General features: G+C 38.3%; 1 protein-coding gene across 2 annotated transcripts in view; it reads left to right on the top strand.

The window, feature by feature from the left end:
• The window catches only part of Gprk2 (G protein-coupled receptor kinase 2), a 581,675-nt gene that overhangs the window by 452,225 nt on the left and 114,845 nt on the right, over positions 1 to 14,605 (top strand). The window lies entirely within an intron of this gene.

A 14,605-nucleotide genomic window follows, 5' to 3' on the forward strand; every position in this document is an offset into this window, starting at 1 on the left:
TTTCTACTTTCCTTGCCAGGTTTTGCTTTTGATATACCTCTTAAAGAAACAGAGATATTGGCTTTGAAATAAAACGTAGACCTTTGCTCCAAATAAGTTTTTGCCCATTCCGACCCTTGAGTATTATCCGACCATCATTAAAATCAGTAGACTTCTTTCTTTTTGGGACCCCCATTAACCCCCAAAATTTCGTGACCATCCGATCAAAATTGCGACCTGTAGCGTGATTACCAAAAAATCGGAAAATGGGATGCATTATCGGCTATTGCCATATCTTTGCTATTTGACCACCTACGACAACCAGCTTTACACCGTTGTAAAGGTTATATTTTCTACTTTCCTTTCCAGGTTTTGATTTTGATATACCTCTTAAAGAAACAGAGATATTGGCTTTGAAATAATATGTTGACTTTTCTCCAAATAAGTGTTTGCCCATTCCGACCCCTAAATATTATCCGACCATCACCAAAATCAATATGCTTCTTCATCTGTGAGACCCCCATTAACCCTGAAATTTTCGTGACGATCCGATCAATATTGCGACCTGTAGCGTGATTTCCAAAAAAATAGAAAAATGGGATGTATTACCGACCATTGCGATATCTCCGTTATTTGGTTACCTCCGCCGACCTAGTTTGCATCATTGTAAAGACGGGATCTTCTACTTTTATAATCAGGCTTTGCTTTTGGAAAATTTTCAACCAAAGCTGTGATATTTGTCAATATAATTAAAATCGCAAAAATGAAAATTGTGGTTTTATTTGCTACTATTGCGATATCTTCGTTGTTTGATCACCTACGAGCACCTACTTTACATCATTAGAAAGGTGATATTTTCTGCTTTCATTGTCAGGTTTTGCTTTTGGTATACCCCATATAGAAGCTGAGATATTGGCTTTGGAAAAAAAACGTTGTCTTTTTATCCACCTAAGTTTTTTGCCCTTTCCGACCCCTAAATATTATCCGACCATCACCAAAATCAACAGGCTTCTTCCCCTCCGGGACCCCCATCAACATCCACAATTTCGTGACGATCCGATCAAAATTGCGGCCTGTAGCGTGATTACAAGGTTTAGATGGACAGACGGACAGACGGACGGACTGACGGACGGACACACATAGCCAGATCGACTCAGCTCGTCGAGACATTCATTTTGATATGTATAAGTATGGGTCTACGACCATTATTTCGATGCGTTACAAACTTTTTGGCCAAAACCAACTTATAATACCCTCCCCACATAGTGGTGTAGGGTATAAAAAATAAGTTCATTAATTTCTAGAGGTAGATTTCAAAATTTCGGTTGCAGATTGAAGGCTGATTGAATGCTTGCTACACACTTATCAAGCACACACATACAGAAGGAGTTCATCGGCTGGAACAATTTGATAATGTATGGGCCGCTTATTGTAATATATTTTTCGAATTAGAAATCTGTGGCAAAAATGAGTCCAGATTTCTGATTGTGATATACACATATATAGGGCATAAAAGAATTGTAACAAATACAGTAGAGTCCCGTCAAAATAAGTCAAAAACCTAGCCTATTGTCGGTGCCTTGAAGCAGGTTTCATTGTGTTTATTCCGCTAAATTGAAAACCTCGATAATTTTCATTTCCTTTGGTTATTACCAAATAACATTTATAAATCTTGCTGGTCATATTTTTAATTATTTTAACCTATTTTTAAGTCACCAACAAACAAATTTCCACTCATTTCAATCACAAATCCAATTAAATTATTTTGGATAATGCCATCATTGAATAGTTTCGCCAAACGTCAAAAATCAGAACTCTGACATTTAAATCTATTTTTGCAAATATTTCAAATATTATTATTGATTGCCGTTCATATCGCAATGTTCACACGTAAATATGGTACACATTAAAACAAACACACACATACGTAATTTTTTTATTTATTGCCATCTTTAAAATCGTTATTCACATAAAGTTCTCATAAAACAACCTCCAGTGGAAATTAATTGAATATTTACGGAATTTGAAATGTGAAAATAATAAAATTTGAAAACAATATTTTTGTTTTTAACACTTTCGAAAAGCATTTCGGAAGTTTTGTTTTTATTTTTCATTTTCTGACCAGACATAGAAGGCGGGCGACGGACGGACGGAATTGGCAAATTGGCTACTGCCAATAATACATTTTAATGAGGGTGTGAAAATTACCATATGTTATTTTCGTGTGCGAGTTTTTGTGTTCGAATCTTATTTTGTGTTACAAATTGAAAATTAAATAAAAAAATGTATAGTTAGCACAAAAGAGGTGTATTTCATTTAATTAAATATTTAAGAACAATTGTTGCAGTAGCGTGTCGTTCATGAACACAATACTCATTAACCTACCAGTAGGTACTGACCTCGAATCTATTTTTAATCAAAGATTTTATGCTAAGCCTATAAATATAAGCACACGGCGCTGTTGAAGCAAATTTAAATGGAAGGTGCTTCACCTGGGTTCGTCTTAACTAAGATTTAATGAAAAACGCTTACACAGGGGACGTTTTTCTGAATTCTGAAACAGCAATGTTCATAGATGAGAAAAATTCAAAAACAAGAAAAAATCGCTGAAGGGAATTTGAAATAAACCGCGGTCAAAATTCACATTTTTAGGTGTTTTTTAGGTTTTTACGATTTTGCTTGAAAACCGCAAGTCCTATCGGAATGGAACTAAAGAAAATGTTGTAGCTGTGAAAATTCTCTACACGACTGACCTTTAGGTTTTTTCGTAGCTTTTACCATTTTTGAGATATAGAGGTTCAGTTCAAATTTTTAGGTTTTTATCTTAAGTCTTCAAGATTTTGCTTGAAAACCGCAAGTCATATCAAAATAGGATTAAAGAAAATACTGAAGCTGTGAAAATTCTCTACAAGACTGGCTTATGTAACTTTTTCTAGGTTGTACCATTTTTTAGATATATAAGTTTAAGTTGGGAATTTGCAGTCATGACATTGTTTTATACGGGGGCGATACAGAATTGAATCGAATTTGAATTGTCCCAATTTGAACTTCTATATCTCAAAAACGCTAAAACCTACGAAAATATTATAAAGATCAATCTTGTAGAGAATTTTCACAGCTACAACAAGACTTTCACAGCTTAAGACTTATTTACGTAGGACTCGCGGTTTCGAAACAAAGTCGCAAAAAAACAATCCCTAAAAATGTCGACTTGAATCGCGATTTGTTTGAAAAGCGCTCCGGCGATTTTTTTTGTTTTTCTCATCTATGAACATTGTAGTTTCAAAATCCGCAAAAACTTCTCAGGTGTAAGCACCTTCCATTTAAATTTGCTTCAAGAGCACCGTGAGCATTTATTACTTCCATAGGCTGCACAGTCATTCAGATCCTTTTTTTCTTGACCAAAATTCTGAGATATACCTTCAAAGATCGAATACCGGCTACACAATCGAAATCTTTTTTCCCAGAAATTTTGTATTTAGTGATGTTTCAGAATTTTGTGGCCAACAAAAAATTTGTTTGAGATTAAACGGAAACGTGCAGAACTTTTGCAGAGTAAGTACCTGATATAAATGGACCGTTATTTCTAGAATCATGACAAGTCCATGCTCATAAAAGCATAAAGAATACATTCGAGAATTTTTGCTAGACTAAAACCCTTAGACTGCACTTAAGCAAAAATGTTGAAATTTTAACTGAGGACCGAGTATCAGTTAACGTCATTCTACAAATGAGCTTTGCAGGGGTACCAAATTCAGACATGACTTAGGGGGCTGTCGAAGGCTGCTTTGCAATCGACAAAAAGTTGGTCTTGGGTCTTCTCCAGGATTTGCCGCAGGTTAAATATCTGGTCAATGGTGGATTTGCCAGGTCTAAAGCCGCATTGGTATGGTCCAATTATTTCATTGACCATAGGCTTTAGTCGTTCGCAATATATCCCTGTAGTGGGATTCTCTAACTCATTTTTTGAGTTACCGACAAATGTCGGTAAAATGAAAACGCAAAATTATGAGTGAAAATTTCAAATAAAAGTTGACAACGCTGTGGATATCGCTAGAAAATTACGACTGCTTTCTTTTGGTCACTAATTCACCGACAAATATCGTTACTTACCGAAGTTATAAGCATTTTAATTTTACCGATTTTTGTCGGTAAGTAAAAAATGTGTTAGAGAATCGCACTACTGACAATATCTTGAAGGCAATAGGAAGACGATTTATTCCCCTATAGTTAGGGCATACAGTCTTATCTCCCTTCTTGTGGACAGGGCACAGAAGCTCAGGATCCAATCGTTGGGTACGCGTTCTTTCTGCCAGATGGTGCTAACTAGCTGATGAATACACCCTATCAGCGTGTAGCGTTAGGTTTTGAACAGCTCGGCTGGCAAGCCATCAGCCCCTGCTGCCTTATCAATTTTCAGCCGATTTATTGCTGTCATTACATCATCTTAGCTGGGCGGTATACATTCAATACCATCTTCTGGGATTGGATCTGTGGTATCTTCGTCGTCTTCGCTACTATCGGATACCAACAGTTTGGAGAAATGTTCTTTCCATATCCTGAGCACACTATCTGCATCAGTTAACAAATTACCTTGCTGGTCTCTACAGGAGGATGTGCCTGTACCAAAACCATCAGTTTGATGTTTCACTCTTTGGTAGAACTTTCGGACTTCATTCTGGCTCTTGTACATCTCGATTTTTACACACTCCCGTCTTTACATTTCCCTCTTTTTCCTGCGGAAAAGACGTCTCTTCTCTCTCATATTCTCCCGATAACTCTCTCGTGCGCTACGCGTTGCTACTGATTGTAGAGTAGCCCTATTTGCCGCATTTTTCTCTTCGGTAGCACCACGACACTCCTGCTCATACCATGGATTCCTTGGTGGAGGTTTCTGGTATCCAAGTGTGGATTTTGCGGCTGCTTGCATGGAGCGGGCAATTGTGCCACTGTGCTGATATGTTATCGGGACGAGGAGTGCTTTCATTAAGCAATTGGGCTAATTGAGTGGAATATGCTGTGGTTATCTGTTGTGTTTACAGCTTATCGACGTCCAACTTCCGCGTTGTATCTGTTCGTGCTTTATTTGCAACGTTTAGACGGGTACGTACTTTTGTTACAACATGACAGTGATCCGAATCTATGTTTGCTTCTCGGAACGATCGTACATCCAACACGTTCGACGAATGTCTTCCATCTATCACAACATTATCAATTTGATTACTTGTTCTTTGATCTGGAGACAGCCAGGCGCCCTTATGAATATCAAGATGCTTAAATCTGGTACTGCTTACTACCATGTTTTTTGCAGCTGCAAAGTCTATCAGCCTCATACTATTGTCAGATGATTCACTGTGGAGACTGAATTTCCCGACTGTTGGGCCAAAGATATTCTCCTTTCCAATTTTGGCATTAAAATCGCCTAGAATAATTTTAATGTCATAGGCGCTCGTAAAATATATCTTTCGTCTGTTCGTCCATGTCTTCAGTGGGAGCATAAGCGCAAATAAAGCTGATGTTGAAGAATTTTGCTTTTAATCGAATTGCAGCGAGTCTTTTATTCACTGGGGTGAAGCTGGAGACCAGATGTTTTAACCTCCAACCAACTACAAATCCGCAACCAATCTCATGCTTTGTGTCATGGCAGCTATAATACAGTGCGTCACTTTTAGGTGTTGTTGTGGCGCCTTTCCCAATCCATCGTATTTCCTGTATGGCAGTAATGTCGGACTTGTATTTTTCAAGTACATCTGCCAATTCGTAAACTGCACCTTCTCTATAAGGAGTACAAACATTCCAAGTGCAGATTCACAGATCATAGTCCTTAAAACATTTTCGGGGTTCGTCGAATTTAGAGGGGTTTGATTGTCTACTGATTACATGAGGGGGCACCCTGTTGCAGTTTTCGAGGCGGTGTTGTGACAGGTTTGTATATTTTTCCATCGCGTTGCACGTATAGTTTACCACAGACCGAGCTATCGGCTTGTATGTGGTAAGCAAGGTTTTTTGGCTGCACCCCAAGTGCTTCCGGATAAAGAATTGAGGACCTTTTTCCTACATTTCAGCTTGTCGCAGATATGTAGCATTCGCCGGAGATATTTAACTCAATGCTCACCTCTGCGGTCCATGTGGTGAACAGAGTGGCCGTAGATTTAGTGGCGGATATTTGCATATTCCTCGTGTGGAAAAATCTAGTAATATCAGTCGAATATGAGTTCAGCCTTTCACAAATGACATCAGGAAAAGTTTCAGACGGCAAGATCGTACAATCATCTGCGTACATTACGATGTTAATGCCGTGTGAAGGGGTTGGTGATATGTCGAGCACCACAAACACCATCCTATCGCACCGCTTGCTCTGGCGTGCAGCGCTGTTGCCGTGCTGTGCTGCTTACCGAACCCAAGCTGATGATCGGCGACTAATGCTGGTGAGGAGTAAAACCTCCAAAAGTCTTTGTTACGGACGAGAAAAGCGAACTAGGTCTGAACCATTCAACTTTGCAGGCATCCTTGCCTGGCTTCAATAGCGAGACCACCCTGTCCATTTTCCACTCTTCGGGAACGATGTGGATGGTTAGCGACAGAACATCGAAGAGATAGTAAACTCCCGGCAAGTGTTGCAACTCTTTAGATGACTTAGCCATTTGTTTCACTTATGCTCACCGGACAACCTGTTAAATTTTTGACTCTTATGTTGGCTCGGCGAAGCTCATCATGCTCATTTGCTAATCCCGCCGCCTCTGCTGGGAAGTTTGGTCTTACTTCGGTATTCGACCAGTAGGGATGTGGCGAGCGGCTGCAGCAGTGATGATGTCTCGGAACTTCCTTTCCGCTAACCGAAATGGTGATTGGTGAACTCTCTGAAACTCAGCCAATCAGCTTTCATATGTTTGACGATCGTGCGGCGTTCAGAGGTGATGAAATCGGGTGCTTTATTAATGGAGACAATTATGGGGACGTCTGATTCAAGGGAAATGACGGGTTGCCAGGTGACGTCATTTGTCAGACCAGATGACACGATGGTTATGTCTGGCGAACTGTGACCCTCTCCTCTAATTCTGGTAGGGACATCTTTATTGATCGTGCAAAACGTAGAGCTATCAATCTGCTGCTGTACCCCTCTGGTCGTTTCCGAGGGCCGAATGCCACATCTCATGATGCGCATTAAAGTCCTCCAGGACCAGACGATTATTACCTTCCAAAAGCGGGCTAATGTCAGGCTCGTAATCTGAGATACAGCTATTTCTCGGCGGGATGTATACGTTCAGCAACTCTATCTCGTCAGTTCCACACCTGACTGCTACCCCCATACATTCCATGTACGTGTCGTTATAGACAGGCTCAAGCGAGAGAGGTCTGTATTGGACAGACTTGTGCAATAGGAAAGTTAATCCCCCATCCTTCTAGTACGATCCTTCTTTGGAGTTTGTAACCATCACAACGTTGTAAGCTACAGTTGTTGTTGAGCTTGGTTTCTTGCACCGCCGCGACCTTTATATTCTTCCGACTCATGAAATCTACTATCTCCTCGATCTTACCTCGGAGTCCATTGCAACTAAATTACAAACAGGATACATTTTAAGGGATTGGAAAGAAACAGCTGGCGTTAGGTGCTGCGTGTGCGACTGTTGTTGTGGGGACTGCGGGGGAGGCTCGTACTCTGATGACGACGATGACTCAACGGGGGCTGGGGCAAGAGCAACCCCTGAAATGCATCCACTACTGGCTTCTATTCCAGCTCACTTAAGTTTGAGCACATCCATATTGGTCCTAGTTTTACCTTCGTCCCAGCAGAGAAGTCTGAGAACAAACGAATCCGGAGCTGGCATTCACAACACAGAAAAACGATACAAATACAAACATGTGCATACAAAGGTGGCAACCGCTGGCCGAAACACGGATGTTGTGTGGTTCCTTGTATAATATTTACAATTTTATGAATTTGTAGTGAATTATGTGTACTTTATCAGAATGCCTAGCTACTTCTCCATCAAACAACATTTTATTAAGTACTAGCAGACCCCGGTCCGCGTTGCTAGCCCGTCGTAATGAGTATTAATGACAACTTTTTATGGACTTTATGCTGGACAATTCAAAAATAGGTATTTTCTACCTCACTTCTTCGGGTACATTGTCAAACCGAGTTATTCATTGAGGATTTTAAATTTATCAACATACTTTGCCTGTAACCTTTCTTTTCTCTTACCGACCTTTCTTTTCTCGCCCATTGATGCTGTTTAGGATTTATTATCGTCCATGTCCCCTGTTTTTATCCTAAAGCGATTTAATTATAAAAGTTAAAAAATGGTTAGGTCGAATTCTCCCGCTTATTGAGACTTATATGTTTTAGTTTTTAATGGCTGATGGGCCGTTGAACCTCACCATTTAAGGACATTTGTAAATATATCGTTTTTCTCTTGATTGGGGGCGCAACCACCGTTGCACAGTGGATCCATTTGTTTGGAGAAAGTGGCCAAAAATATTTTGAGTGTAAAAATCACCACTGTGCGTTGTCTCGAAAATTAATTTGCAAGCCGAAGTACTCATAAGTTTAGCAAATATAGCGATTATAAAACAATAGGCCCCTAAAATTCGTCTACAAATATATAGCATTTTGGACCACGGAACATTCCTGAACATTTTCTGAAAATTGCATGAAATTAGGTTCAATAGTTTTGGAAAAATAATGTATTGAAAAGAGTGGGCGTGGTCATCAGCCTTCAAGATATAACATATTTAAAAAAGTGGGCGTGGTCCGGTATTTTGCCTCCAAATATGTACCTAGTATACACACAACCCCATTGTCTCCCAAAATGTATGCTGAAACTGATATATAGGTTTGGCTTATACAAATATCATTTAAAAGAGAGGGTGGGGAAGGTACCCCATCCTCTAAACCTTGAGCATTTGTTGTAAATTTAATGGAATTTCATGGGTTTTTAGGCCCCAAAGAAGTACCTAGATTGTAGATTAAATCGTACATTTTTGAACTGATACATTCATAATTTTTGAAAATATAGCGTTTTTTAAAAATATCGCATAGGGGAAGTTCCCCGCCCCCTCTGGAATTGAATTATGTAGCCTGTTTTGGGGGGCCACCCATGTACATTCCCCGAAAATTTCTGGAAAGTGGGTTCAGTACTTTTTGAGATGTAACATATTTTAAAAAGTGGGCGTGGTCAAGTCTTTGTGTCCCAAACAAATAGGTAAGGTCGGAGACACAACCGCAATTATCTCGCAAATTAATTTCCAACTGAATACTTTCGTAATTATTTGTTGTGTATTTATTTCAGCTATAGTCCATATTTTGTTGCTTCAAAATTTGAAGAAACAAAATGTTTAATTGTAATGTAATTATTCTAAATTTTCTTTGCATAAAAACCTAAGTTGGGTTATGACGAACATGAAAAAAAAGAATTATCCAAATCAGTCCAGCCGTTCTCAACTGATGCCATTACCAACGAGCGACATTTGATTTTTATACCCTACACCACTATGTGGTAAGGGGTATTATGTGTTAGTGCATTTGTATGTAACATACAAAAGGAAGCGAGATAGACCCATAGTTCCTTCTAGGGATATACATAGAATCACTTTCTGAGTCGATTTATGCATGTCCGTCCGTCCGTCCGTTCGCAACATACAGGTCGCATTTGTTGACCGATTTCGCTGAAAATTGGGGAATACCATTTTTTTAGCCGTCGGAAGATCAAGTTCGAAGATGGGCTATATCGGTCCAAGTTTTGGTATAGCCCCCATATATATTTTCGGCCGATTTCACGTATTTTCTGTAACACACACGCTATATATGTCCGATTTCGATGAAATTTTGAATGTGTGACTGAATTTGGTCTAAAAATAAATGTGCCAAATTATATCGAAATCGGTTCAGATTTGGATATAGCTCCCATATATATGTTCGCCCGATTTCACGTATGCGATGTACCAATCACGCTATATACGTCCGATTTTAATGAAATTTGGAATGTTTGACTGAATTTGGTATAGAAATAAGTGTGCCAAATTATATAGAAATCGGTTCAGATTTGGATATAGCTCCCATATATATTTTCGGCCGATTTCACGTATTTTCTGTACCAAACACGCTATATATTTCCGATTTCGATGAAATTTGGAATGTGTGACTGAATTCAGTCTAGAAATAAATGTGCCAAATTATATCGAAATCGGTTCAGATTTGGATATAGCACCCATATATATTTTCGGCCGATTTCGCGTATTTGCTGCTCCAAACACGCTATATAAGTCGGATTTCAATGATATTTGGAATGTGTGACTGAATTCGGTCTGGAAATAAATGTGCCAAATTATATCAAAATCGGTTTAGATCTGGATATAGCTCCGATTTATATTTTACATATTCACAGTGGTGTAGGGTATCATATAGTCGGCCCCGCCCGACTTTGATCCTTTCCTTACTGGTTATTTATATAGATATGTAATATAGTGCACTGAATCCTTAGTGTGTCACAAATGCATACATGTATGTACATTAGGATTACAACTTTTTTACAACTTCGTATCATTGTATGATATTTTGATGAGTTTTTACCTAAGATTACATAAAAATCACAATTATAAAGTGATTCGATAAAAAAACTTCCGCACAAAAAGCTTTTAAAGTTGTTATTTTTCAGAACTTTTGACAATTTTTTCAAGCCACTGTAAGCAGATATTTAACTGAAAACAAGGTATAGTGGCACTCGGCATATTTCATATATCATAAAAATTAAAATTGGTTTGTGCGGGACATTTTTTAATATTTAAATGGAATAAATGTTATTCGTGCTACTGGAAATCACTTTTTGATTTTTTTTTTTTTCATTTCATAGAATTTTTTCCTAGAAATTTTTTTTTCAAAGGGGTTTGTGTTTTTTTATAATAAAATGAAATGAATATTATATTGGGCATTAATAGGCAAGAATGAACTTCTCATTACAGGAAATCATTTTTTAGAAAAAAAAAAAATCAAAATGTCATAACCGTAATGTACATATAATTCATTGTACAAATCATAAAAGCTACATAAATTTATTATTAAGAAAGTTTCTTCTATGCATGTTTGTTTTAAACTTTTCACAAACTTGCAATATTCTCTGTGTACACTCTCATCCAAGAGAGAAATTATTATCGTAAATGTTGTTGAAATGTGTTGATTGTTTATTGATATTGGTGATGTTCATTGTTGATACAAGAAACTTATAAAGCAAACTTTCATAAAAGTGTGTTGAAATATTTTTATATCAAATACAAACACACACACACACAGAACACACTCAATGGCAATAAAGTTTTATATCGGCAGCTGATTAAAGATGAAAGCAGTTTTAAAACATGGACGCACACACACATACAAACCTATAAAACACACACAAAAAGAAGAATATACGACACAAGACAAAAGCAAATATAACATGGGTGAAGGACATAGTAAAACACACAATTGGAACAGACAATATGTTAAAGGGCACACAAACAAATGTAAAATAATATAGAAAATAAGTGTGGGTGAGTGGGGGGAGATAGATGGTGTGTTGGGGGGAGTGCAAAGTAAATGAGGTTAAATGAGAAATGATTTTGTAAAAGGAGAAAGGAGAGAAAGAAAACTCAAGCAAACTGTCTGCAACAATTGCAAGACAGACATCATCACTTTAAATTGTCAGCTGTAAAGAGAAAGGAAACGGAAATAATGTTCACAAGGAAGACACGTAACATGTGTGCTTTGTAGTAGACAATTGGGGAATGTTGGTGGCACAGCTCAGGGAATTACAAACATAAGGTTCACATGCTCTTTAAGAGCACAGAAGAAAATAAGATTGCTTTCAGTAGATTTCCACAGGAGTCGGATGTATCGTGTACGTGTGTGTTTATTTCCTAAAATATTTTTTAGCTTTCAATTCTTTACTTTCCTTTTTGACAGAAAATTCTATTACTTCCCAATTTTCCTTTTTTGAAATGTTCGTTTACGCTTCAGCTGCATGCCTTCATGCCTGGGGTGCTATACAGAAAACATTAATTTTATATTGATTTTAAAGAAACACACACATACATAGAAATTTTCTATAGGAAATTCTAACATAAACTCGCTTTTGGGCAAAAAGCAAAACGGTGCGAATTTTATATTGATTTTAAAGAAACACACACATACACACATTCATAGAAATATTCTATGGGAAATTTTAACATAAACTCGCTTTTGGGTAAAAAGCAACATGGTGCGCCTGTACCAACTTTAAATGGAAGGTGCTTACACCTGGGAAAATTTTACGGATTCTGAAAATACTATATTCATAGATGAGAAAAATAAAAAAATGCGACTTTCGACCTTGCAAATCCACCATTGATCATATATTTACTCTGCGAAAAATCCTGCAGATCGACACCTCCAAGCCATGTCTGAATTTCGTATCGCCACAAATCTCATACGGCTTTGTAACTGATACAGTTAAAATAGGAATAGACTTTTCTGAATAGTTTAGTACCAAAAGAGGTTTCTAACAAGGAGACATCCTTTCGTGTGACCTATTCAACATTCGGCTAATAATAACGTTTATACGAGATGCAAAGGTTAAAATGAATGGCCGACGGCAGATACCTTTAAGAAGGTCGATGGGTCCGACATTAAACGGCGAAAAGACAAAGTTGATGGTATCGACGCGCGATGACTCCATAGAACTCGGACCAACTGTGGAAGTTGGCTACTATAATTTTGAGGTAGTTAAAGGCCGCCATAAACACCAATAATATTGCCAACATGAACTCTAGTGGCTGATGAGCACGAAAACATACGAACGTGATCGAAACTTTACACATCCGAAAATTTCTTCCAAACGTACATCAAGTTCCATGATGATATATAGTGGAAAACATCTTGGCATACCTCCTTCACAACAGGGGACCTATTCTGTAAATTTTTAAAAACTTTTCTCATTGTTTATTTTGTTGTTGTCACAAAAACAAACAAAAAATAAACAATAACGATAGTTGTTAAAAGTTACAGAATAAGCCTACAGCTCAACATTTTTGTCTAAGTGCAGTTCAAGGGCTTATCTGGAGAACCGTTGGTAAATTTTTACCGAAAGTACTTCTTGTGGTCCTTTTTATACCGTCAACCTTTAGGCATCGAAATAACGGTATTATACCCCAAGTGTGTTTGGACGAAATTCGTTTCAGACAATTTGTGATGCCGATTTATCCGTCTGTCTTGATACGACCAAAACTGTGCCCAATCGAAGTAACGGTTTCAGACCCCAAGTATGTTTGGACGAAATACGTTTCAGACAATTTGGAGTCGATTAACTTATGTCCGTTCGTCTGTCTGGCTGGTTGGTGCGTACCATAACTTTCGAACGGATCAACCGATTCGAACCAAATTTTGCACTTCGTAATATTTTGCCAAAATTTAGTTTAAGTTCGAAGATGGACCATATTGGTCCACTTTTTCGTGTCCCTCCACAAAAGTTCAAATAGATCTGTAAAATGGTGAGAACGATAACTCTCGAAACAATCGATTTGGTCCCAACTTGGCACATCTTATTATTTCTTCCAGATATAGATCGGGTTCGAATAGGGACTATATTAGTTCATTGCTTCGGGTACCTCCCACACAAAATTCGGTAAAATTGAAGTTTAGTTTTGAATTTATGCAGCTTATTGTCCTCGCAGCCCCTTTTACTACGGTACAATTGTTTTCGAGCGCAAGTCCATACTTCCTGAGATATTGGCCTAAAAGCCCCAAGAAACCCGTACGTCACCAACTAAAATGGAGTTTGTGATTGGTCCAATCTTTGCACATCGTATTACATCATACATTCATGTATCAGGTTGGAATATGGACTATATCGGTCCCGTCCTTAGGGTACCTCCCACAAAAATTTAGGAAAAGTGCAGTTTGAGGTTGTTTTCTCGGTCCCTATTCCTACAGTAAAATTTTTTCTAGAGTACGTCCATTCTTGCTGAGATAATGCCCCAAACGCTCAAAAACCGTCCATATACACATTAAAATTGAAAGTGAGCAAGATAACTATAGATAGAACATACAGTCTTATCTCCTTTCATGTGGACAGGGCACTGGTTCCGATTGGAACCTCATCGGGTAGTCGTTCTTCCTGCCAGATGATGCTAACTAGCTGGTGAATACACCTTATCAGCGTGACGCCTCCGGTTTTGAACAGCTCGGTTGAAAAGCCGCCGGCTCCTGCTGCCTTATTATTCTTCAGTCGGTTTATTGCTGTCTTTACCTCATCTTGGCTGAGCGGCATACATTCAATACCATCTTCTGGCATTGAATCTGTGGTATCTTCGCCGTCTTCGCTACTATAGCATACCAACAGTTTGGAAACATGTTATTTCCATATCCTGAGCACGCTATCTGTATCAGTTACCAAATTACCTTGCTGGTCTATACAGGAGGATGTGCCTGTACCAAAGCCATATGTTTAATGTTTCACTCTTTGGTAGAACTTTCGGACTTCATTGGGGTTCCTGTACATCTCGATTTTTTCAAACTCCCCCCTTCCAATTCTCTCTTCTTCCTGGGGAAAAGGCGTTTCCCTTCTCTCCTTTTCTCCCGATACCTTTCTCGTGCGCTACGCGTTGCTACCGA

Source organism: Musca autumnalis, unplaced genomic scaffold (assembly GCF_047663935.1).
Source record: "Musca autumnalis isolate F117 unplaced genomic scaffold, ASM4766393v1 scaffold_1, whole genome shotgun sequence".
Taxonomy (NCBI): Eukaryota; Metazoa; Arthropoda; class Insecta; order Diptera; family Muscidae; genus Musca; species Musca autumnalis.